The 27,452-nt window shown below is 35.4% G+C and overlaps 1 long non-coding RNA gene across 4 annotated transcripts in view; it reads right to left on the bottom strand.

The window, feature by feature from the left end:
- Positions 1-5,452: 5,452 nt before the first annotated feature.
- Positions 5,453-27,452, bottom strand: part of LOC122214119 — a 47,414-nt gene continuing 25,414 nt past the window's right edge. For 2 of the 4 annotated variants that reach the window (XR_006199750.1, XR_006199746.1), the window contains one exon: positions 21,473-21,682. This is a non-coding gene — a long non-coding RNA (uncharacterized LOC122214119). Of the gene's footprint in view, positions 5,853-21,472; positions 21,683-27,452 lie in introns of those variants that run through there. The other 2 variants (XR_006199748.1, XR_006199751.1) reach the window with 2 other exon arrangements.

The raw sequence follows: 27,452 nt of genomic DNA, 5'->3' as shown, positions 1-27,452 counted from the left end.
GAAACTAATATAACACTGTATATTAACTATACCAAAATTAAAAAAAAAAAAATTAAAAAGAAAAAAAACAAAAAGAAATTAAGAAAACAATCACATTTACAATAGCATCATGAAGAAAAAAACAAAACACAAAAAACTAAGGAATAAATTTAACCAAGGAACTAAAAGTTCTGTGCCTTGAAATTATAAAACATTGACAAAAAAAATAAGAAGGTCAATAAATGGGGAGGTATTCTGTGTTCATGGGTTTGAAGAATTAATATTGTTCAGATGTCCATTCTATTCAAAGTGACCTGCAGATTCAGTGCAATCTCTACCAAAATTTAAATGCCATTTTTCACAGACAAAGAAAAGAAATAAAATTGGTATAAAACCATAGAACCACAATGAGATATCACCTCATACCTGTTAAGATGACTACTCATAGAAAAAAATAACAAATGTTGGCAAAGAGGTGGAGAAAAGGGAACCCTGGTCTATTGTTGGTGAGGATGTAAACTGGTACATCCACTATGGAAAACAGAATGGGGTTTTGCAAGAAATTAAAGCTGATCCAGCAATCCTACTTCTGAGCATATATCTAGTCATGAAATCACTATCTTGAAGAGATATCTGTACGTCTATGTTCATTGCAACATTATTCACAATAGCAAGGTATGGAAATAGCGGATTAATGGATAAAGAAAATCTGATATGTATATTGACAATAGAATAATATTCAATCCTAAAACAAAATGGAAACCCTGCCAGCTGAGACAATATGGATAAACTTGGAGGATATTATGCTAAGTAAAATAAGACGGCAAAGAAAGACAAATATGGTCTGGAATCACCTGTATGTGAATCTTAGAAAAAATTGAATGGTGGAAGAGAGTGTAGAAAAGTAGTTGCCAGGGCTGGTATTTGGGGGAAATAGAGGAATGTACAGCAGCACAAAATTTCAGTTATAAGTTGAATAAGTTCTGAGGTCTAATGTATAACATAGTAACTATAATTGATAATACTCTATTATACAATTAAAATTTGTGAAATAGGCTTAAGTATTGTCACAAAGAAAAAGGAAATTAAATGATCCACACATTCAACTCGAAGTAAGATGAATAAAGAAAATGGAATATTAGTGAAATTGAGCTCAGGTTATAACCAAACTAAAAATAATCAATAATGAATAAAGAATACGTAAGACAAACACAGCCCCCCCCCCCCAAAAAAAAACCTGCTTAAAATATCATTGAATTAGGGAAAAAAGAAAACTCTAAAAAGTGTGTTCAAAATATTTTTTTTTTAAATTGAAGGCACACTTAAATAATATTTTGGATAAAAACAGTAAGGCTGGTTGAATGAAAGCAGGTGACAAGAGCTGAAAGATTTGCTTTGGTGCTTTTCACTGGATTTTACTTTCAACTCAGTCTCTTAATACCTGTATGATATGTAACTTAGCCACTCTATGTGTTAACTTTTTCATGTGTAAAGTGGATTTGCAACATTACCTAACTCTTGAAACTTGTGTGAATATTACATCATTTAAATGCTTAATACTTATCTCATGTAAATAAACTAATATAAGTACTCAATAACTATAAGCTAACATGATCTAAATGGAAAACCAAAATAGAATATTTTCACTAACAAATTTAAAATCCTAAGTTAAATAGACACTTTTCTAGGAAAAATATAAATTTTGAAATTTAATTCAAGGTAAATTGGCCACTTGCTATGAAACAATAAACTTTAAAAAAACTGAAGATATGGATTAGCAAGGATATTTATAAAGCCATGAAGTTTTATAGTATATTGTTCCAAGATTTAAGAAATAGAAAATTCTTATTTTATATAAAGACATTGAGACTAATATAACCCTGATATTGGAATATTATTTATATACATTAATTTATCTTTCAAAGAGTCATAGGACTCTAAAGTGCATTTTTTGAAATGTCTCCCTTTTTGAAATAATCATGTTTCCATCTTGGACTTCACAGTATTTGATTAGACTTGATAACAAAAATAATAGGCTTAATTTGATACTCATAATAAACATGTATTTATAATAAAAATGTAAACATAATAGTAAAATAGGGCTTAGTCCAAACATATTCTATTTTTTAATCTCCAATCATTTATTTTTTAAGAACAAAGATCTGAAACAGAAGAAGTAGCTTTATTTAACAAACAGGATTTTGGGTCCTCAAATATGAGGAATTTGAAGGACTAAACTCACTTTTACTAACCTTCTGGAGTGTACTCTGGGTATAACTCTTAATGAGTCTGTGTTTCATATTTGTGACTTTTCTTTCCCTAGTTAGATTGATCAGTTCCTTAAAAAGATAAATCTTGTTAGATACTACCTTGATTTTATGAGAAATGCAAATAGAAAATGTTCTGCTAGGTAAACAGTGTAGTTTTTAAAGTGTCAGATCAGATTATTAGAACTAGTTTCTCAATATAATGACTTCCATGTTTGTAATCACCTTCAAGTAGTTTAAACTCTTTAAAATTCTAAAGTTTTAACATTGAAATTTTGTTCTGAACCAAATTGCTTTCTCTTTTCATTCAAATAAATACCTTTGGGACTACTTTTTTTCACTGCTACCTTTGAATGTTGTCTTTGTTCTCATGAGCAATTTTGTTTGCCTTATTTCACAGCTTATACACGATTTTCAGCATTTTTCAGCAAAATGTTTAGTTTCTAACTTCCATGATTACATTCCATCCAGTTTAAAACAGACGATTGACTTACTGATTGTTTTATTTCTTTTTCCAAACCTCCATTCAATTATCAATAAAGAAAAAAAAATTTAAAAGCCCTAGATTTGAAATGAAGTAGAAACCAGGGATAAGCAGACAATAATGATAGATAATAATAATAATAATAATAATAATAGATAGATGATAGATAAATGCCTTCTCAATTAAAAAAAAAAAAAACTATTAACATGTTTTTAAGGACCAGTACAAATTTCCTTTCTCAAGAGAAAGATTTCTTTTTATTGAAAGTATTCCCCTTTAATCTGCAAACAAATCACCAGTAGATCTGGTTAAATTTCTTTGAATTATATTTTATTTTCTAAGTGAAAAATACATAATTATATGCTCATATGGTATAATTTAAAACCATGTTAATCAAAGTGTGGTTCTTGAGCCATTATCATCATCATCTTCTGGGACCTTATGAAAATACAGAATCTCCTTTACTTACATAGAAAGAGTAAACATCTCAAGTCTTAAATGAATGTCACTGGAATCATTACCAATCTGTGCAAAAAATACTCTGTTTTCTTTTTCTCATTGTATACATTGTTAATTGTATCAACTTAATTCACACACATTTCATTTTGTCCCATAATTACTAAAAGTGCATCTAACTTGCTTCTTCCTGACTCTCAATCATTTGTGTCATATTTAGCTTCTATAATCATATCAATTCTCGCCCAACAAACTTTCAGTGATTATTGCTTACTGAATTAAATGACGCTCCTTTGTTTCACAGTTAAGATTTGTCATAATATGCCCCTCCGCTTTCCCTTTTCACATTATCTGTCACTCTTTGTTTACATATTCTACATTCCTGGTAATCTGACTGGTATGTGTCTCTCAAACATGCATTATATTTTCCTAGCTTTCAGCTTCAATTTTTATTCCAGGAAAGAATTAAAGGAATGGTCCAATGGGGCAACAAACTCAAAGAACACAAAAATGTCTTTAAAGTTGTACTTGAAGTTTGTCTCCTAATCCAGAAAAACATTGTATCTCAAAGTACTAGAATATCTGTCAAATGAAAGTGATTTTCATACATTACAAGGAACCGTGAAAAATCAGAAATAAATAAAAAGATAATAATGGATAGGGAAGAATTTCATTTTTAAACTAGAGTCAAATATCTACACGCAAATTGTAGTCCACTTCTATCATATTTGAAGAAATAATAGCAAGGGGATGACAGATATAATATACATCAGAGTTAAATACTAAATTAGAAGTTTCTAAATAGTAAACATATACAATGAATATAGAGGTCATGAAAACATGGACAGGAGAATGGGTTTTAAACCATTTGGAAGTATTTCTTTCCTGGCATATTGTGTTCTAACATCTAGTAATTTAGATTCACATTTCTTTCTTTATAAGTGTGAGTACAATTTTCTCTACTTTAAGAGATGCGATGAGCTTGTCTAGTAAAATATTCTTTATTTTGATCCTTCTAACACTCACACAACTTTCATGCATTGCACGTTAGCACCCCTTGTCTCCTTTTGTGTGCCAGATTCAGATTTTCATACCTTGATTAGTGAAAGAATATTTTGAACTATTACACGATGCTGCTGCCAGCTGGCTCTAACAAATCAGTTTTGTCAAAGTCACCAACTTTGCATATCAGTATGGTGTGGTTTGGAATGACTTTTATTTCATTCTTTTCATGCAATTTTATAAAATGAGTGTAAAATAAAAACAAGTATAAAATTCTAATGTCAGTTTTTTTAAATTTTTTAAAAGTGTTTATTTTTAAAACTTTTTTTTAACGTTTATTTATTTTTGAGACAGAGAGAGACAGAGCATAATGGGGGAGGGGCAGAGAGAGAGGGAGACACAGAATTGGAAGCAGGCTCCAGGCTCCGACCATCAGCCCAGAGCCCGACGCGGGGCTCAAACTCAGGGACCGCGAGATCGTGACCTGAGCCGAAGTCAGATGCTCAACTGACTGAGCCACCCAGGCGCCCCATAAAATGTTTATTTTTGAGAGAGAGACAGAACATGAGCAGAGGAGGGTCGGAGAAAGAGGGAGACAGAATCTAGCTGTCAGCACACAGCCCGAAGTGGGGCTCAAAGCCAAAAACCGTGAGATCATGACCTGAGCCGAAGTCAGACACTTAACCGACTGAGCCACCCAGGCACCCCTAATGTCACTTTTTAAAGCATGGCTTATCTTTGTAACAGTAGAGCAAAATTAAAATTCTATTTGGCATGTGTAAAATTGTTAGCCTCCAATGGACAATTTTTGGACTTAAACTAGTTAACTATTAATTCAGTTGTGAAAAGAAAGTAATGAAATTAAGAAACAATATTGAGTTCTACAAAGAGAACATTAAAATAAATTCCATAGCAGCTGGTGTAATATTGAAACTTACTGTTTTTTTCTATATTGCAAACTCTGGAAAAAAAAACGCACTTAGGACATCACTTTTTATATAGTTGACATACACTGTTACATTAGTATCAGGTATACAACACAGTGATTTAACAATTCTGTACATTACTCAGTGCTCACCACAGTAAGTGTAGTTACCATCTGTCACCGTCACTATACAACATTATTACAATATTGTTAACTATATTCCCTATGCTGTCCTTTTCAACCCAGTGACTCACTTATTTTATAACTAAAGGTTTGTACCTCTTAATCTCCTTTTCCTGTTTCACCCATTCCCCTACCTCTTCCCTCTGGCAACCACGAGTTTGCTTCCTATATCTGTCTTTTTGGTTTTCTGTGTTTGTTCGTTTGTTTTGTTTTTCAGATTCCACTTTAATATATTGATTGACTCCGTTTTTCTGGAATTGATGATTTTATGATTAAGCAAAATGGAAGGTGGTGCTGTCAAAGTCTTGCCTTTGTGATAGAATTATTTTCTGTCAGGAGGTCATGTGGCTTTTTGTTTTTAGCACTGATCCATATCTTCAGGCCAAGATTGACAAGACTTTCTATGCAGTCATCAGAGTTCACTGTGGGTTTACTCTTATGTTCAAGTAGAACCTTCCAGGACCATTTTAATCCACCTTCTGCTACAGATCAGAGGCAACCGTTGTCTTTTGTGTCTGTGGCACCCAAAGCTCGGGATAGTTATTCTCCACCTTTACTGCAGTATAAGAATAGAAGTGACAAAGAGTATTATTTTCTCACAATTTCAGCAAAAGCAAATATTGCAACGTCTGAGTTTGTATTTAAAGTATTACTTTGTAACACAGAAGAATAAATACAAAAAATACAATTAAGAATATGGGGCCTCTGGGGGCCCCTAAGACACCCGGATGGCTCAGTCGGTTAAGTGCCCAACTCTGCTCAGGTCATGATCTCACAGTTCATGGGATCAAGCCCTGCATCAGTCTCTGTGCTGACAGCTCAGAGCCTGGAGCCTGCTTCGGATTCTGTGTCTCCCTCTCTCTGCCCCACACCTGCTCACATTCTGTCTGTCTCTCTCCCTCTCTCAAAAATAAATAAACATTAAATTAAAAAAAAAAAAGAATATGGGTCCCCTGGGTGGCTCAGTTTGTTAAGCTACTGACTCTTGATTTTGGCTCAGGTCGTGATCTCAGTTTCTGAGATCCAGTCCTCTGTTGGCTGCACAAAACCTGCTTGGGATTCTCTCTCTCCCATTTGCTCTGTCCTTCCTCTACTCATGCTCTGTCTCTTTCTCTCAAAATAAATAAATAAACTTAAAAAAAAAGAATATGTGACCCACGTAAAAAATTAACATGGTAAATAAAAATATATACTATTTAAAGGACTAAATATTTTCAATAGGATTTCACCTAGTATTAAACTGACAACTCTTTGCAGAGTGTAGATACTCTATATATTTGTTCATGTCTATTCAGCACTGGTAAAGCAATTTCTCTTGTGCACTGCACTCTGGAGATATATATTAATATACATATACACACATACATATATCTGGATGTGTGTGTGTGTATGTGTATATATATATACATACATACATATATATTTATATGTATATTTGGAGGTCTTGAATTTTCTGAAAGCTTAGATTATATCATTAAGAATATGTGGAAGAAAAATAATAACATGAGATATAACAGATTATTTGGAAAATATATTATGCCAGTTACTAAAGAAATTTCAGGGAGGATTCAAAATTACTAATTATTTGCATTGCTCCTGTCTCCACTATATAATCCCATACTCCATGAGGTTATTTTAATAACATTTTCCTTTTAGTATTTTAAGACTTGAAGAAATTGATTCCTTTTAACAATCTCAACATGGCTTTGATATTTGAGGTAATCCAAAAGTAATTTCATTAGAAAATATTCTTGCATAGAACGTTGCATTTTTCTTACATTTGTTTTTACCTTTGAATTTAGGGAAATCTAAATTATTTACTTTTTACTGGTATTTTGCAATTGACTAAATATCAGTATAGCCTAGTTTTCAATCATGTTATGCTTTATACTTTTGAAAATCTTTATATAATCTAGTCAGTCATTGGAACATTCTGTTAATATGTAGTCTAAAGTATTTTAATATTGCTGAGCACCCATAGTATATATTTGCAAATGCTGAAAGTTTCTTATGACCTTTGTGAAAATTATAAAAATGATTATAAATGTCTCAACAGCTAGACAGAACAAACAGCACTGGATTTTCCGGGAGTGTGATGTATAAGCCACAGAACATCTGTGCTATGAATGTTTAAATACATATGAAATCTGCCTTCATGCAGCAAGCACGTAGGAAAGCCAAATGCATAATAGTGGTTTTATGAAATATTTTGGTCCTAGTGCAAGGAAATTTTATCTTAATATAATAGAAATCACGACAGATCTACAAAGCCCTGATAGGTGTATAATGGCATTCAGATCAGAATAGTGGTATTTGACTTGTTAAGGTCTCTGTGTGGCAATAATTGTGTTGCAAACAGACAAAAAATGATCAATATATTTTGGAGTTGATCTCAAGTAGTGTATTCTTGTCTCATATTAAAGAATCTTGTATATGTGTATTTAATAATATTTGAAGTACTCATCATATTAGCTGTTTTTTTTTCTTTCCCGTTTCTTATAAATCACCTATTGGTATGCTTTAGCATGTTCATAAATTAAGAGGAAAGTTCCTAGAAAGTAGCAAATTCTTCTATGCCTCTCCCTTGTTTTTTTCTTTATTTTACATAATTTAGTATTTCTTAGATATCAGTTAGATAGCGTGACACACTCACTAATACTTGACTTTAAACTGAGGAAATGGCTGGGGCACCTGGGTGGCTCAGTTGGTTCAGTGTCCGACTTCAGCTCAGGTCATGATCTCACAGTTCGTGGGTTTGAGCCCCACATCGGGCTCTATGCTGACAGCTCAGAGCCCGGAGCCTGCTTCCGATTCTGTGTCTCCCTCTCTCTCTGCCCCTCCCCCACTCACACTCTGTCTCTCTCTCCTTCAAAAATAAATAAACATTTAAAAAAATTAAAAAAAAATTAACTGAGGAAATGGCTTTATATATAAACGATATTGTTAATGAAGGGGAATGATTTTGCTGCTTAAATTTCTGTATTTTGCAATTTTCTGTTTAAAAATTGCATTAGGATTTCCAACAGTGCCTGACTCTTGAAGGAAATGTAGAATTTTGTGAATTAATTATTAATCATAATTTTTTGTAAGAACTATTGGACACAGATATTATTTTCAATACATTTTTTAAAAAGTTTTATTTATTTTGAGAGAGATGACGTGTGCACATGCATGAGTAGTGGTGGAGCAGTGAGAGAGGAAGATAGAGAATCCCAGGCAGGTATCATGCTCAGCACAGAGCCCAGGTTGGGGCTTGATCCCAGGAGCTGTGAGATCATGACCTGAGCCAAAATCAAGAGTTGCACGCTTAATCCACTGAGCCACTCAGGCACCTCTAGATGTAGATATTCTTAGACAGTATCCATATAGGCATGTGAAAAGCTTATATAAATAATAGCCATAGTTAGCAATGAACATTGCTCCATAAAAACACAAACGCTCTGTCCTCTAATTTCACAAAAGCAAATTAAAACCAGTATTAATTCATTAATATATGATATGCCACGTCCAGTGCTAAGCCTATTACATCATTTATGTCCACGAGAAATTTCTAAGTAACAATTATTATCTCACTTTTCTACATCATAAAACCGAGTCTTCAAAAGGTATGTAACTTGATGAAGGTGTGCATAACTAGAAAGTGGCCAGGCTGTGGTGGGACCCAAGTCATCTGACTGTAGATGTAAAGTTCTCACCCATGTTCTACTGACGATTAGACAGCTAATAATAATACCAATTCTCAGGGACTGCATTTCCCTTTTACTTTCAACACATTTTCATGCATACAAGATGTGTTCCATTGTTCTCTGATTTTGAATGGAAACATGAATAACACGGGAGAAAATTTTCACACTGTTTCCAATTGTGCTTCTCACATAGAGACTGACAGAAAGAAGGATTTTATCACATTATGATCAGTCACACTTGCAAATGCCATTTGAAGTGTCAGAGTGAAAATGTCTGCTCTTTCTGCTGTGCTCTTGGATGACTTAACTCTGTCATTTAATTTTAAAAAGCAAATATTTTGAACTATACAAATATTTCTGTTTATATATAAGCATAACAGAAAAAATCATGAATCAACATCTTTCTTTGCAGGATATAAATCATATTATCCTCAATTAAAATTTCAAAATCTGCCATAGTATAGTGAACTGCATAATTTAGATTCTTTAATTAAATTTTATTGAGTGTAATTTTGTCGTCATCTGTATAAGTGAAACAAAAGGAAGATCTGGGGTTTGAGGAGTAGAAAAGGGATTAAAAAAGCAGAAATAACTATATCTCCATTTAGTTTCCTGGTAAAAATATTTGAGCAAGTTTTTTCCCACAGAACAGAATTAAAAACGCATATACTCAAAATATTATGATTATTTCAACTTCCTGAAGAAGTTTTAGGAACAAAGAACAGACAACTAGAATAGACAATATGCCAAATTTCACTAATTCTAAACTATACCTGTGTGTGCATGTGCATGTGTATATGTGTTTAACTGCTGAGAACATAGCAGCTTTGCTGAACTATATTCCTCTTTCTCATTCCAAGTGAGACATAAAATTATTTGCACTCCTTAATGGTTGCCATGATATTCTTGTGATGGCTGGAAGCTTGCATTTGTATAGATGCAATGCCTTTGCATTGTTTTTCATTTCTTAGGGGAAAAGGGAAGGCAGAGTAGATCATCGTGTTGGTCACTGAAACTATCTCCAAAATGTTTTAATTATTACCAACAAGGCACCCTACTTTAATTCACAATATTTATTCATTCAATATAATACAGTTTAACAAATCTACAGAGTGCTTCCTGTGTTCAAAGAGAGGCATGATTGTAGCCTTGTTTTCACCCACCTAGATAATGAACTTTAAGATGTATATCTACTCAGGGCGCCTGGGTGGCTCAGTAGGCTAAGTGTCCCACTCTTGGTTTCGGTTCAGATCATGATCTCCCAGTTCATGAATTTGAGCCCTGTGTCCGGCTCAGTGCTGCTGGTGCAGAGACTGCTTGGGATTTTCTCCCTCTTCCTCCCTCTCTGTCCCTCCCCCGCTCTCTCTGTCTCTCTGCCTCTCAAAATAAATAAGTAAACACTAAGAAAAAAAAAAGAAATATATCTAATTGTCACCTTAATATTCTGTAAGTAATTATTTAAATGTAATGTATTGGGTTATTTTATTTTATTGGAATATAAGGCATATCTTATACTGGTATAATTTTCTGCTGTTTTCTAGAATTCATGTTCGTTTTCTTCAACTTCCCAATTGTACTAAATTGGCTCCCTTGACACATTTTAATGATGTTTACCTAAAGAAAAAAAACACACAGATTGGATATTGGAATAAATGACTTTTCCAAGCTTTAGGGAACCTCATTCCTATTTCAGATTGTTTTTGCTTCCTAATCGTGGATAATTTTAGGCTTGAATCAAATAGACAACTACCTATTTTGTTTAATTGGGAGATACCTTAGAAAAACCTCAACATTTAATTCACTTAATACCTACCATATATACACATTTCTAAATATTTCTTTCCCAGACCCAAACATATGTCTTCATTTCCTGTCATTTTTTTTGGATTTAGACATTCAATACAACAGCAGTTTCTATGTGAATTATGACTGCCAAATCATTGAGATCATTCTGTTTAGATGTCAGGGAGCAAAGGTACTTAGAAACTAGCCAACCCTTAGTGGAGAAAGTTTTCTCTAATATCTATCTACACAGCCAGACCCACCTGGAGAAGAAGGTCATGCCTTTACAAGAGGTCAGAATATTCAGGGGAAAAGGGAGTTACTGAAAAAAATTAATGACGACATAGTAGAAAAAGTGAAGACAACTATATTTGGTAGAGAAATGGAGCCACTGGGCAGAAAATACGAAGATACTAGATCCAACAGTGGCTCCCAATACTGTCACTTTGAGCAATTCACAAAGGCCCTCTTAGATTATTACATAGGATGTTTGCCTTTAGAAACTTTAAGGTTCTTTCCAATTCAGCAATTCTTAACATTTGATTTTAGAAATATATTTCTGCTTCTATTCCATTCTAAAAAATAATAACAAGGAAGGCAGAGAAGGGAGGAAATTATCCATCATCGATCCTGATTATACTATAACTACCAGTATTGAATTTTAATAATAATGAGGAGACAAATCACAACATATGCTGCAGCAGAAATAAGAGAGAAAAAAAAGAAAAATTTCCTAACACTCCAACATAAACTTACTGCTTTACTCAAGACACCACCAATAGCATCTTCCTTTTAAATGTTGTCATGGGGAGACTCTCATAGGTTTCTACTTTTCTACACAGCTGGGGATTATACAGAAAAGATTTATTTGGACAAAGTTAATTTGGCACATGTGATACCACCTGCTGTCTGTACTGTATATATTTTTTGCTTATTCTGAAATGGCTCTGATGTTATCATTTTGTCTTCAGGTACAGAAGGAAATAAAACACCCCCTACCACTACTCTCCTGCATTTGCCTTCCTCTTTTAAAAACACAGGGCCATAAAAAGATGATTTGCAAAACTGGAATGAAAGATCAGAATGTTATTTTTATTATGATGTTAATAACGTGCTTGCAAGGCATGCACTGCCTGCCATTATTACCGTTTGTTGTATAGAGCCTAAAAACCAACAACTGGCATTTGGTCCTTCATGAGATGATTCATCTAATCACTCATTACTGCCTCTTCCGCTCCTAAAACCCATAAGCATATTATTACAATCAGTGGTGGTTAATTTTATGTCACTTTGAATGGGTTAAGAGATACCCAGGTAGCAGAGTGTTTCTGGATGAGATCAGCATCTGAATCAGAGCTCCTGCTTCTTCAACCCTTGGACTCCTGGTATTTAAACCAGGAACTCCTGGTTCTTAAGCCTTTGGACTTGGACTGATTTATACCAACATGTTTCCTAGTTCCAACCATGTAGATGGCAGAGTATGGAAATTCTTGGGGTCCATAACTGCCTAAGCCAATTTCTAAACAAATCTCTCTCTTTCTTTATTGGTTCTGTTTCTCTGGAGAAACCTGTATAATGTAACCAGGTTATTAATAAGCTTACGTTTTAAAATCACGTAACGAACTTTTTAATAATGGGATGTTGAAATGGATAGTCTGTTCTCCAGGGGGAGGGGGCACAGGGCATTATCAGCTACAAACATGAGCTCTGCTGTATTAAATTATCTATGTTCTGCTATCAGAGTGTGTACTCAGAAACTCTAAAGTTTGCTTTCTGTCAAGCTCTGGATTGACACTTGCTATTGCGGGAGTAACATATTTCCTTTTATTTATCTTAATTTTACAGTTTAAAAGTTTTAAGGGATCACACCCGAGAAGTGAAAGAGGATACCTGGTGATCTTCATAGGGACTCTTTTTGATAGGCTGTCCAGTTGCTTAGAAGAGGAGAGACGATCTCCTCCAAACCAGAGCAAGGTGGGCACTCTTGACCTTGGCCCTACTGAGACCCGAGCTCTGTGCCTGTGAATACTGCTTCCTCTTCATCTGCTTATTGCTCTATGCGATTCCCAGCCTGTCCTCTAAACCCACTCATAGGTGTTTATCTTTGCCTTTTGCTTGATGACTTTTTAAAAATTATTTTTTAATGTTTATTTATTTTTTAGAGAGACAGATGAGTGTGAGCAGGGGAGGGGCAGAGAAAGAGGGAGACACGGAATCTAAAGCAGGCTCCAGGCTCCATGCTGTCAGCACAGAGCCCTACTTAGGGCTCAAACCCATGAACTGCGAGATCATGACCTGAGCTGGAGCCGGAAGCTTAACTGACTGAGCCACCCAGACTCCCCTTGCTTGATGACTTTTAATGATACTATTGTTGAATTTAGAGGACTCCATATTTTGTCTATAATATTCTCCTTCCACAGGGTTGCCATAAAGATGTGCCATTGAGATCTTATGAGGGAAGGGGTGTGGTTGATTCACAGTAACAACCGCCACCTCTAAAGATCCAGCACTGTATTTCTGTTGGGATCCCACTTCCCCAGATGATTGCCGGCCAATACCTGGGCATGCTCTCAGTGCTAGTGCTGGCCTGTTCCTGTAATTTGTGGAACAGGAACGTCTAACAGGGGATGTGGGCTGCGGACTCACTCCCCATTGTCCTGGCAGAAACTTTCTTAAAACTACTGAGACCCTGTAACCTCACAATCCTCTTCTCCTACCCTGTCATATCACAGGCCCATCCTATATTACACTCCGCAGGCTCTCTCTTCTGATGCCTGCTTCCTCCTCCGCTCTCTCCTTCACAGCCATTTCCCCCAATAAGTTGCTTGCATTTCTAATCCTGTCTTAGCATCTGTTTCTTGGTGAATCCAAACTGATGGATTTCCTAATCCTAAGAAGCAGTTGATATGGCTCATTAAAAAAGGAAGAAAAACATAAACACATACAAAATCAGGTTTAAAAAAAGAAAATATGAGAACAGAGCTGAAAGTATATGGACCAAGGAGACTCTGGTTAATATGCAATCACAAACCAAGTAAAATATTTTACTTAAATAAATATAAAATATAAATATATTTAATATAAATATAAAAAGAATATAAAAACATATAATTTACAAATCTCACTCTGAACTTCCTGGCATCTGGGGAAACATTGTAAATAAATTACACAAATTTTATAGCATAAATGCAACTTATTCCAACTGTCTGGTTCAAAAGCTTGGCCTCTGCTACAGCCCCTTGTCTGTGTCACCACTTCCTTCCTTTGGAAAGTAGTCCCTTCACAACCTTCTCCCCTCACAGTAACCAGGTTGTCTGAATAGCAGGTGACTTCTTGTTCATGACTCTATTCCCTGGCTTCAGTGACAGTCTGATGTATAGACATATGTCCACCACTCTGGATACAGTGAGTGCTTCTGTTAGACATGACTCAAGACTTGTCAACCAGTGATCTTGCCTAAGGTCTTTTAATTAAGGCTGGCAAGAAAGAGTCCTCTTTGTTCTTTGGCTGGAGCTCTGTAGGTGTGCATGAAGATGCCAACGGTCATAGGGAATGATTAACTAAAATAGTAAGATTGATATCTTGAAAACACCAGAGATGAGAGATTGAGTGCAGATGGTACTAGAATCAGTGATTGTAGTCATTCCTAAGGCTATATCCATCCCTGTTCTTGCTGTGGTTTGGCTATGCAATTCAATTAATTCAACATTTTGCTTAAGGCATCCTGAGTTGATGCTCTGTTGCTTATAAACCAAAAGGCTTATCTAGTGTAGTTGTCATTCTTATTCCTTGATATTACTTTCTTCGTAGCATCTCTCTGACATTGTGTGTAATATCATAATAAGCACTTGCAGACTTTTGACAGAATATGGCTCTTGCACTTTAGCTGGTAGAATACAAAATGAATTTATTTCATTGATTGTAACCATTTTATTTTGCATTTATTTCATGAATTATTTAAATATTTAATAAGCTTCATTTTTAAGAATAGTTTTAGATTTACAAAAATGTTATAAGAATTCTTGACAAAATTCTTTTTATGTCACACCTCATTTCTCTCATTGCTAATATTACTTTGGTACATTTGTTACAATTAGTGAACTGATATCGATACATTCTTATCACCTAAAGTCAATATTTTATTCATATTTCCTTAGTTTTTCCCTTGATGTTTTTTTTGTGATCCAGAACCCCATCTAGGTTACCACATCACTTTTAATAATCATATCTTCTTAGGTTGGATCAACTTTGTTGTGACAGTTTCTCAGATTTTCCTGTTTTTTGATGACCTTGACAATTTTCCGGGGTGCTAGTCAGGTATGTTGTAGAATATCTTCCAGAGTGCTAGTCAGGTATGTTGGGATTGGTCTGATGTTTTTCTCATACTAAGGCTATGGTTATGGGTTTTGGGGAAGAAGATCACAGAAGTAAAATGCCAGTCTCCTGACATCATATCAGCTTTCATGATATCTGAGTTATCATAAATTTTATCCCCCATCTGCTAAATTTGCTTACAACAGGAGAGGCAAATATGACATTAATTTTAAAGAATTATTTATTAGCTTCCTTGGAAGAAAACCTCACTTACTATTGTAATATTACTTTTACACTTTCAACATTTGACTTTCAAACATATATTCAGGGCACTTTCATTGCAAATGAGGGAGACTCTGCATCTGATTGAGAGCATTTTATTTGTTTTCACTTTATTCAGTATCAGTGTTCCTGAAACATTTGCCAGTGAGCATGATAGCAGCTTATCTAACATTTTCATTCATATCTTCCTACTCAAACTTTTTCCTGTTACTTTAATCAAACTAATTCATCATCTCACTTTCCTTTGATGTTCCTAGAGATTTGTATCTCTCTATATAAGCATTACATCTTTTCTGATTGATTTTCCCCCATGTTCAGTATAAGTGCTATAATCTCTGTTGGGTTTGATCTAGCTAAATTCCATGTCTAAAATTGAATTTTTAGTTATTTCTAGGAGAATTGAGATTTCACACTGATCAGCACTGCTGAGAGTGAAATCAAAGTAAAAAAAAGTTAGTAAAGAATTGTCATGATATGATATATTCATAGACTTTATTGAGTACTGAAAGAGTATTACTTGAAATTTTATTTTATTATTATGATTTATAGACCAACTTGCACCTTTAATGGCATATAGCCATAATCCAGGATATGTGGCATTTTATGTGGCAGTTTATATATATGGCATGGAGGAGTAAGTTAATGATGTCTAAGAACATCGTTGAAGTATACTGCTTTAAAAAAAATGGTAGAGGAGCCATGTGGATTTCAGGTGGGAAGGCTAGGCTATATGTATTTGGGAAACAGAGTGCAATATAACAGAGGACCTGATATAAAAAATGTTCAACATCAAGGAATCTGAGACAAGTTAGTGGTATCCCATCAGGAAGGAGAACATAAGGAGACATATAATTATATGTGCAGAAATGCCATCACTTGCTATTTATTTTGTTTTCCTACAGATAACTACAAGTTGTTATTTGGGAATAAACTTCAATTTCTAGAGAATGAACTGGAGAAAAGCATTTCTGGGAAAAGACCAGTGACCTGGCCAGGTAACTAGAATCAGAATGCAGAATCAGGACACCACTATGGACTAGGGCATGTAGCGATTTATTCTATATAACTAAGGTGAAAGTACTTACAATGCATGTAATAAATTATTAAGAAAATCAGTATTAGAATTGGACTTCTTCATGCTATTTCAAGTTTTTGACAATGGCACTGTTGGATCCAACTACATAAAACTGTAATTAGCTTCAGGATGTGGCTTAGCTAATGAGCTGAAGAAGAAGTTTTGCTTAAGAATAGTCCCCACTGATAGCACTAAAATTCAATGATCATTGTGAATTGGATTACCCAATTTCTCTCCATTCTGACAATACTGATGAAGATGGGTTTTTGACTTCTAAAGCTTCAGTGAGGAGCAGTTTATAATCTATTGGAATTGAATTGATATCTTTTCTATTACAAGGAAAACATATTAGAAATATTTTTAATTATCACTGGCCAAAACACTGGGGAAAGAATGTAGTGGTGGTTTATTGCCTATAAACAGGCTATATAATCTGAATGAAATTTTGTAGTAGTGTTTGAAGATGATGCAAATGATTTCTTGGATCCAAGAAAACATTCATGATGTAAGTGGATATTTCTACATGAACAATAATCCATTCTCAAATGCTTTTGAATTATTTCATGTATTTCTAGGAGAATTGACAACTACCACTTTCTTTCTAGACTTTTATGATGATCAATCATTTCTACTTAATGTTTTTCTACCGAATTAAATTTGGTTTAAAAATATAAATTCATAGAAGTGAAAGAAAGTGTTATGATAAAAATGTCCCTGGGGGTGACTGGGTGGCTCAGTCAGTTGAGTGGCAGACTCTTGATTTCGACTCAGGTCTTGATCTTAAGGTTCATGAGATTGAGCCCCATGTTGCTGACAGCATGGAGCCTGGTTGGATTTCTCCCTCTCACTCTCTCTCTTTCAAAATAAATAAACATTAAAAAGAAGTCCCTGAAGAAAGTAAGTTTTCTTATGCCTTATATTCTTGCACACTGCCCACTCCTCAAAAAAAAATTGTAATAGAAAAGGGAAATACAGTTTAAGTGATATGCTGAAAACCTTGTGAGTTCATTTGGAGAAGAGTTAGGTCTGAAAATTTCATGCCTTCTCTCTGCAGTGTCTAGTATTCTCATTGATTCTATTTTTTATTTCCTACCTTGTATTAGCAATATTACAATTCTGAACTGTTTGAAAAATTTCTGGGTGTCTAAAAATAGCAATGTTTGAGTTATAGTTCAATAATTCATAAAGATAATATTTGAAATAGCATCAGTGGAGAAATAAGTATTATTTTATTTTTTAATTCCTTTATCATAATAAATACTAAAGTATTACCAGGCTAAAATATTACTACCCTAATATATTGCCACGTTAAGTCAACTCTACTCTGATTTATTTATTTATTTAAAATTTTTTTAATGTTTATTTATTTTTGAGAGAGACAGACAGAGAGAGATAGAGTGAGCAGGGGAGTGGCAGTAAGAGAGGGGGACAGAGGATCCAAGCGGGTTCTTCACTGAGAGCAGCAAGCCCTATGTAGGGCTGGAACTCATGCACTGTGAGATCACCACTTGAGCCAAGGTTGAATGCTTAACCGACAGAGCCATCCAGGTGTCCCTTTTGCTATGTTATGAAAACATTTTCATAAACTGAGCATGAATTAGGGAACAGTCCCAAAGATCACTCTCACTTGTCATCAATAGCAAGTTTGGGGTTCCCAAATATCACCCTCAGTTTTGGTAATTTCCCAGAAGGACTCACAGAACTCACTGAAAGCTGTTATATTCATGGTTACAGTTTACTACAGTGAAAATACACAGATCAAAATCAGTCAAAGGAAGAGATGCATGGGGTAAAGTGCAGGAGAATTCCAGATGTACAACACCCAATTTTGCTCTTTCTGTCAAGGAATGGACAGCTTTAATTCCTCCTACAAAAATACATGATGATATACTTGAAGCACAGCCTACTAGGGAAATTCTCTCAGGCCATGGTGTCCAGAGTCTTTAGTGGATTCTATCAGGTAGCCATGGTGGACTATCCACATGACTGACCTCTTTCCCCAGAGTCTCTGGAGGTATTGAGCTGAGATCTTGTCCCTCAAAGCCACCTACCATAAACCACACTGTTCAATTGCCTGGCTTAGCCTAAAGACACCAACAAAGATGCTTATATCACGCAGGACATTCCAAGGGCTTAGAGATCACTTCCCAGGAGCCAAGGGCAAAGGACAGGTCTTTGGTCAAGGTTCAATTCTTTACTACACACTGAGAAATGTTTTTTTTTTTAAATTTTCTTTTATGTAGAAAAACGCTTATAAGCCTGTTTCAAAATTAAGCAAAAATAAAACCTGAACATGCTAGAATAAACATATGATCAGGGATAAACATAGGTCATCGAATGAGTATTCTAGCATAATTAACTGACTGGGTGCAAGTATTTTTCAGCTCTCCAGTATTGTTACAACAGAAAATCAAGGATTCTCAAAGAAAGAAAGGAGGGTACAACATTAAATGTGAGTATAAGAAAGAGAAAAGGGAAAGGAAAGGAGAGGAGAGAAGAGGAAAGAAGAGGAGAGGAGAGGAGAGCAAAGGAGAGAAAAGAAGAAAGGAGAGGAAAGGAAAGGAAAGGAAAGGAAAGGAAAGGAAAGGAAAGGAAAAGACGAACAACCTGGAACTAAACTCCTGAAGAATTACAGTGAATTCAGGCAACTGACCAAAAAAGAAAATCATAACCTAAATAATTAGGACTCTTAAAATATTTAGTGCCCTATTTCTTGTTGTTTTACTCGCTTCTTGGAAACCCTTTTCAACTCCATACACTATTTTACAGATTTAACTCTTCTTAAAGTTAAAAATCAAAATTGCTACAGGAAAACCCTGCCTGATCCTCAAATATATGTCAGGTAATTTTATTATAACACATGCACACACACATGCATACTATCCTGAAATATATAAGTATACACACACACACTCATACACAGAGAGAAGATACACACACACACACACACACACACACACACACACATATATATATACATGCACAAACATGGAAAGTATATGTGTGTATATGTATATATACATACATACATATAGATATGTATATGTGTGTGTGTGTGTGTGTCATCTTTTATGTATAGCGTGCTTTAGTTTTTTAGCCCTTGTTGAAAATTGCAGTTGAATAAATATTGGTGTAATTGTTTTTCCTGATAAAACCCTCAGCAGAAGAACTATATTAATCTTGATCATTTTCTATCTGGCAAATAGCACAGTGGCTGGCCCATGATGGGCTTTGAATTAGTATTTGTTAAAATTAGCATTTGTTGGAAGAATAAATATTTCTTTACATTAAAGCGGTAAGAGTTAATGGTGAATCAATTGAGAAACTAGAAAGTTAACACCAAGATATTAGGTAAACTATGAGTCAAATATTACAGATGAGAATTTTGGGCTATTTCAAGAAGAAGAGTAATCACACAAGAGAAAATAGAGATAAGATGTTTTTGGAAATATGCATTATGAGGTTATATGTAATTTCTAATAATAGTGAAATTTTAATTAAAAAGTGCTGCTATGAGGTGTAATCACCAAAGCCAAGGTGTCATGAGTTTAAGGTACTGCCTTTTAGCACCAAATTTGGCTTTCTATACTGACTTTGTGATACTGGAGCTGGGATCCTGAATACCACATATTAGGATTTGCCAACAAGGGGTGCTGGAAGGTAGATGCATAGCTAGAAGAGGAAGAAAGAATTTATTCCTTTCCTAGGAGACTTTCCTAGGCTTGCAATTTGTGTGAACATCACCCTAATAAAGTCTATTAACACTTAAAGTAAGTATATATCTTTGTAGCAGCAGCTGAATCCAGATGCCAGTTTTCCCAAAATGTGCCACAGTGGCTTCAGGTAACTGCCTCTTAAACAAACAACTTAGCAGTGCCCCCTCCCATAGGGCTGTCCTCCAAGCTCAGGTCCATCAACAGCTGGACAGCTACTCCCTCCTCAGGGATCTTAGGAGACATCCTCTTCTAAGTTTTTAAGTTTTCATAATTCCAACGTCTTTTCTTGGTTCTCCCAGCCCTAGGAGTAGTGGTTATTTTCTTTTTTTATTAATTTTTTAAAAAATATTTATTTATTTTTGAGAGAGTGAGAGACACAGCATAAGTAGGGGAGGAGCAGAGAGAGAGGGAGACACAGAATCTGAAGCAGACTCCAGGTTCTGAGCTGTCAGCACAGAGCCTGACGCAGGACTCGAACCCACAAACCATGAGATCGTGACCTGAGCTGAAGTTGGATGCTTAACCGACTGAGCCACCCAGTCACCCCAGTAGTTACTTTCTACAGCTGCTACTTCTCTGATACACTGGAATTTTCTGTCTACCTTTTTAACGACTAACATATTTATACCTAAGTAAAAATTATTATATCAAACGCTCTCTGTTCCAATAGCTGGATGGATTCTGCTGTCTGACTGGACTCTAGCTGAAACAGAGGGAATATGTATTGAGGAAATAAGTAGAGACTGAATATAGTTTGATAGAAGTGACTTGGCAATAAAGAGAAAAGAGACAGGCATGTCCTAAAAGAATTGATGCAAGGCATATGGAAGATCTGACGATGTCTGGGGACAGAGGGAGATGCTAGTGGAATGAGAAAGCTTGAGAACTGATGAGAAGGAGGGAATGAATGAGGCTGCAGGTCCCAGAGGCAATAGAAGTCATTTAGTTTAATGGATAAAGGAGATGTTATTAGTCTGAAAATGGAGGAAAGTGACATCTTTCCTACAAGCAGAAAAAAAAGGAACAGGTAAAAAGCAGTTTAATGTTATAGGGAACTTTTCAAGGGAGGAAAGAAAAATATCAAGGTAAAAGAGAGATTGAGAAATGTAATGCTCATTAACGAAGGTGGTGAACATCTGCCAAAATGAATTAAAGGAAGGGATTTGAAACAGTAGTAAATTTGGACCACTAGCTGTGGCCATCAATAGACACAGTTATAATAGTTTATATTATATTACCCAGGATACTTTTGGTTTTAAGTAAGAAAGACCCAATTTGGTAAAAAAAAAAGGATAAAAATGAATTTAATTGATGTGTATCAGAGTAGCTTACAAAGTTAAAGGGGAAGATAATCAAGTCTCGGCAACTTATGATCCAGGGACAGTCACAGGCCAATAGGGGTTAGAACAGGAACACAGATACCATCAATCTTCATATTTGCTGTGTCATTTATTTATGCTTCTCTCTAGCTGTTGACTCCATTTACTCTTTCTCTGTGATAGCCTTGTTCATCCAGCAGGAAACATGGCCACTATAAGGAAAAGAGACATCTATTGCATTGCAAGAAATCCACATAGAAGATGCCAGGTGGCCAGCCTATTTGAGGTAATCTGGTCACTCTGCCTCAGGATGAGTTTGAGTGATGGCCTAGTAGGGTCAATGGCCATGGTGTTGGAAATGTAGGAAAACTGCAATTCCTATTCAAAACATTCATGGATAGCCTCCTAGTTTCCAATTGTTGTGTAACAAAGGCCCACGAATTTGGTCCTTATAAAACACAAATTCATTATCTCATAATATCTGTAGGTCAGAAGCCCAGATACTCCTTAGCTAGGTTCTCTGCTCAAGCTCTTATAAGACTGAAAGCAAAGTGCTAACTAAAATGCCAGCTGAGGCTAAATTTGTGCCTGGAGCTCAGGGTCCACTTCCAGCCTCTGTCTCTATTACAGAACGTAGTTTCTTGCATGTGTAGGGATGTTTTCTTGCTAGCTAGTTTTAGCCAAGTTTCCTCTTTGCTTCTAGAGACCACCATCAGGTCCTAGCTGTGTGGCCTCTCTCATAGATTATAATATGATTGTTCCCTTGTTTCCAGGCTAGAATATCTTGATGATGCTCTACCTTCTTTTTGAGACTTTAGCAGATTAAATTAGGCATACCTAGGATAATCTCTAATTTGATTAACTTGAATTCAACTCTGTAGGGATCTTGATTACATCTAAAAAAACCCCAAAAAACCTTTTCCATACCTGAGAGATTAGTAATAGGATTGATACGCTGTAATGTTCATTGGTGCTGCCTACACTAGAAGGGAAGACATAAAGAACATACACACATGAGGGGCTGGTGGGAATTTTGGGGGTCATCTTAGGATTCTGCCTACAAGGGTCTACTTCCTGGCCCACAGTGATTCATGTTTCTCCCACAAGCAAATTACATTCGTGCCCCCCCTTTTAACACTCCCAAGAGTTTCATACCATTATAGCTCAGTTCAAACCCTAATTTTAGTCATATAAATCACTTGAATTAGATGTGGATGAGGCTTGTATGTGTAATTTATTAGGCACAGCTTCTGGGCACATTCCCTCTCCATCTGTGGATGTGTGAAACTAAACACATCCTCAGCGCTCCCAGCGTATCCTCAATGCTACTAATGTACAATAGTAGAACAGGTATAGGTCAATAGTTACATACATTCTGGTTCAAAAAGGGGGGATTTCCCCCAGTCACTCTCTGTCTCTCTCTCAAAAATGAATAAGCACTACTTTTTTTTTAAGGGAGGAAAAAGATGGTATATTTACCATCCTTGGCATTCATCCAAGTCAGTTTAGAAATTTGTCCAGGCAGACCCCAATACTTTCATGATTAGCTTCCAAGTCCTGGCACTAGTTATCTATAGCTTTTGTTTCAACCCTTTGGGTACTTGACTCCACCTTCCTTTTTCATGGAAGACAGCACGTGTTTGTGGCTGAGCAGTGTTCTGAACCTTCTTCCTGTCATTAGAATTTGGGGACCCAAGAGCTTATTTTTTTATTGAGATGTAATTTATGTATGACATTGTTTGAGGTATACATTGTATTAATTTGATACATTAATATATTGCAATATGATTACTACCATAGTATTGGCTAACACCTCTATCATATCGCATAGTTATCATTTATTTTTTGTGGTGAGAAAAATTAAGATGAATCCCTTAGCAACTTTGAAACTCATAGTACGGCATTGTTGACAATGATCACTATACTGTGCATCAGATCTCCAGAAATTTATCTATTACTTTCAAATGTGTACCCGAAAGCAATGTAACTCAATAACAATAAAATAAACAATCCAATTTAAAAATGGGTAGGGAAACTAAATAGACATTTTTCTAAAGAAGACAAATAATGGCCAACAGGTACATGAGAAGATGCTCAACATCACTAAACATAAGAGAAATGCAAATCAAAACCACAATGATATATCATATCATACCTGTTAGAATGTGTGTCATCAAGAAGACAAGAGATAACAAGTGTTGGCAAGAATATGAAGAAAAGGAAACCCTGTATGCTGTTGATAGGAATATAAATTAGTTTAGCCACTATGAAATAAAAGTATAGAGGTTCTTAAAAAAATTAAAAATAGAACTACCATATGAATCAACAACCCCACTTCTGAGTATTTACCCAGAGGAAGTGAAAACAGGATGTCTAAAATATCTGCATTCTCATATTTGCTGTAGTGTTAGTCACAATAGCCAAGATATGGAAACAACTTAAGTGCCTGACAACAGATGAGTACATAAAGAAAGGGTGAATACACATACAATGGCAATAATATTCAGAAAACAGCTTACTCTAACATCACCTTCACTCTTTCAGTTTCAACTAGCATTGTTTGTGCTGAAACAATTTTCTTAAGGACTTTCTGTATCTCGTGTAAATTTTACTAGGTTTTACTACAATAGTTAAAGGCACACGTACAAGATTTTCGAGATAATTTCTTCTATATCATTGGCCTTTAGCAAGATGGCTGAGGGACAATGGCCTTAAGCTTCCCAGAGGCTCTCTAGTTTGAGAGGATCAGTAAAGCACCCCCTTTGTGTTATTGAATGCTTTGCGGTTTGACCTGAGATTTTAGCAAAAGGTTATATAGTTATATAGTAACACAGCAGCTTTTTTGCTATGCCAAGTTTCCAGCAGCCATTTCTGACTTTTAGAATCTTTTGCCATCCAAAGGGGTTGAACGTTTTCAAAATCATCTGATCCTGATTCCTCTTTAACAACTCTTCCTCAATTTATCTCTCTTCTCATGGATTTTCCTGTAAGTAGCAAGAAGAAGCCAGGTGGTACCTTTAACACTTCCATTGGAAATCTCCTTACGTAAATGCATTATTTCAAAATTCTGCTTTCAACATTCCTGCAGTTTTGCTAGGCTTTCTGCCAATATATGATAAGGATCCTCTTTCCTCCAAATCCCCAAAATGTTCTTGACTTCATTTTGAGCCTTCACAGATAGCATCCTTAAAAGCCTTGATATCTACTGGCAGTCTGTTCAAGGCAAGTTGGGCTTTCTTTCTTACGCTCTTCAAAATTATTCCCGCCTCCATCGGTTGCCTGATTCCAAAGTTTCTTCCAAATTTTAGGTGTTGTATCAGTAGGCTCCCGCTTCCAGGTACCAATATTTGTATTAATTTTCTTTTAATTCCATAACAAATTACCACAAATTTATCAGCTTCAAATAATACAAACTTATTTCACAGGTTTCTAGAGATCAGAAGTTCAAAAATGTCATAATTGGGCTGTCTTTCTAGGACCTTACTAAACTGAAACCAAAGTGCAATCTGGGCCACTTTTCTTATCTGGAGTTCAGGATCCTCATCTGATTTCATTGAGGTGGTTGATGGAATACAGTTCTGTGTGGCTGCAGGACTGATATCCCTATTTCCTTGCTGGCTGTTGGCTCCTACAGACTTCCAGAGGCTTCCTTCAGGTCCAATTCTTATGTTCTCCTTCATAGGTAGTTTACAACATATATCATTATTTACTTTCTTTCAGGACCCCAGGAAAAATTTTCAGTGTTACTTCACTTTCTTTCAAAGATCTCACATGGTTAGGTCAGGGCCACCCTCAAAGTCAAATGTTTGGGAACCTAATTATAGAAGTGATATCCTGTCATATTCATTGCTGTTAGCCCCACACTGAGAGGTAATTGCATAGTGCTTGTGCATAGGAAATGGGAATTTTTTCTACCACAGCTGGGTATAGTAGCAATTGTTAACATCCTGCCTTCCAATGGCATTACTGTTTCTGTTAGTGTGAATCCTGATAAAAAGTCATTATTATTGATATCTACTGTCTGTTCCCTGCCCAAGTTATTTTCAAACAAGCAAATAGCACTATCTGGGTTATTGGTCAGGACCAAAAAAAGTCATTCCCAACTCTCTCTTTTACTCACATCCACTATGTAATCAATTAGCAGGTCCTATCTTCGACTCCTAGTCTACCCAGCATCATCTCTCATGACACCAGCAATAGCAGGAAAATCTACCTTTTCTATTCTTGATGCTTTAAAATCTATAATTCATATTATAACCAGCAGTATCTTCTGAAAATTCATCAGATATATCTTCAAATATAATCAGATCATTAAATAAAGAAATTAAAAAAAATTCAATGATAGCCTATTCAACAGCCCATTATAATCCAAACTATCATGTTCTGGTCCCTGCCTGCATTGTATCCAACATTGTCTCTTATTACTCTCTTCACCCAATTCATTCACTCATTTCCAGCCACATTTTTCATTTTTGCATTAAGATTATTACACTTCCTTTTTCTTTATATTTGAGATTTGTTGATATGACTATTTCTTCATCATGCCAGTGCATTCCCTGACCATTTAACTTAAGTTGTAATCTCTTTCTTGTCCAGCTGACCAACATTTCTTTTCTCTCCTTTAAAAAAATTATTCTTGTCTGTATGTCCCAACTTTCTCTATTCCTACAGAAGGGCTCAGTTCACTCCTGCACCCTGTGCTCTGGTGTCTCACCTCATCTTAAGGAGCCAGTGTTTACTTCCACTCTGGCTCTCAAGACCTCAATCCATATTTAGACTATCTCTCTAGCATGATTTGAACTATCTAATCCCCTTTGAGGGGAAAGGGGCAATGATGGAAGTGCTGCTGTGATAATACTAAGATAGACTTCAGGAAACATTAGATAATGAATTACAATGCAACATTTTAAGATGTAAACTAAGCTCCAAATAAATATATGAAAGTTGTCTAATTCTCCTTGTAATTTCTATGATTTTTGTGACCAAGAAATATTATTTTTTTCATTTCTTTTTTTAATTTAAATTTTAGTTAAATTTAAATTTAACTGAACACTGAGTGCTCATCATGAGTGCCCTCCTTAATACCCATCACCCATCTAGCCCATCTGCCAACCTCCTCTCTGCGTCAACCCCCCAGTTTCTTCTCTATCCTTAAGAGTATCTGTGGTTTGTTTCCCTTTCTTCTCTTTAATCCCCTCTTCCCATATGTTCATCTGGTTTGTTTATTAAATTCTATATATGAGAGAAATCATACGGTATTTGTCTTTCTCTGATTGACTTATTTTGCTTAGCTTAATACATTCTAGCTCCATCCACGTCATTGCAAATGGCAAGATTTAATCCTTTTTGTGGCTGAGTAATATTCCATCATATATATATACATATATATATATATATATATATATATATATATATGTATATATATATGTGTGTGTGTGTGTGTGTGTGTATCCATATCCTTTATGCATTCATTAGTCAATGGATATTTGGGCTCTCTCCATAGCTTGGCTATTGTTGATAATGCTACTATAAACATTGGGGTTCACATACCCCTTTGAATCATCACCAAAGGCAAGGGAAACAAAAGCAAACATGAACTATTAGGACTTAATCAAGATAAAAAGCTTCTGCACAGCAAAGGGAAACATCAGCAAAACTAAGAGGCATCTTACAGAATGGGAGAAGATATTTACAAGTGATATATCTGATAAAGGTCTATTATCCAAGATCTATAAAGAACGTATCAAACTCAACATCCCAAAACCAAACAACCCAGTTGAGAAATCGGCAGAAGACATGAATAGACACTTTTCCAAAGAAGACATCCAGAGCGCTAACAGACACATGAAAAGATGCTCAATATCACTCATCATCAGGGAAATACAAATCAAAACCACAATGAGATGACACCTCATATCTGTCAGAATGGCTAAAATTAACAACGCAAGAAACTATAGGTGTTGGCGAGGATGTGGAGAAAGG

This window comes from Panthera leo, chromosome A1 (assembly GCF_018350215.1).
Source record: "Panthera leo isolate Ple1 chromosome A1, P.leo_Ple1_pat1.1, whole genome shotgun sequence".
In the NCBI taxonomy this organism is placed as follows: Eukaryota; Metazoa; Chordata; class Mammalia; order Carnivora; family Felidae; genus Panthera; species Panthera leo.
The sequence above is the reverse complement of the archived record's forward strand: the minus strand, read 5'-3'. Positions and strand labels throughout refer to the sequence as shown.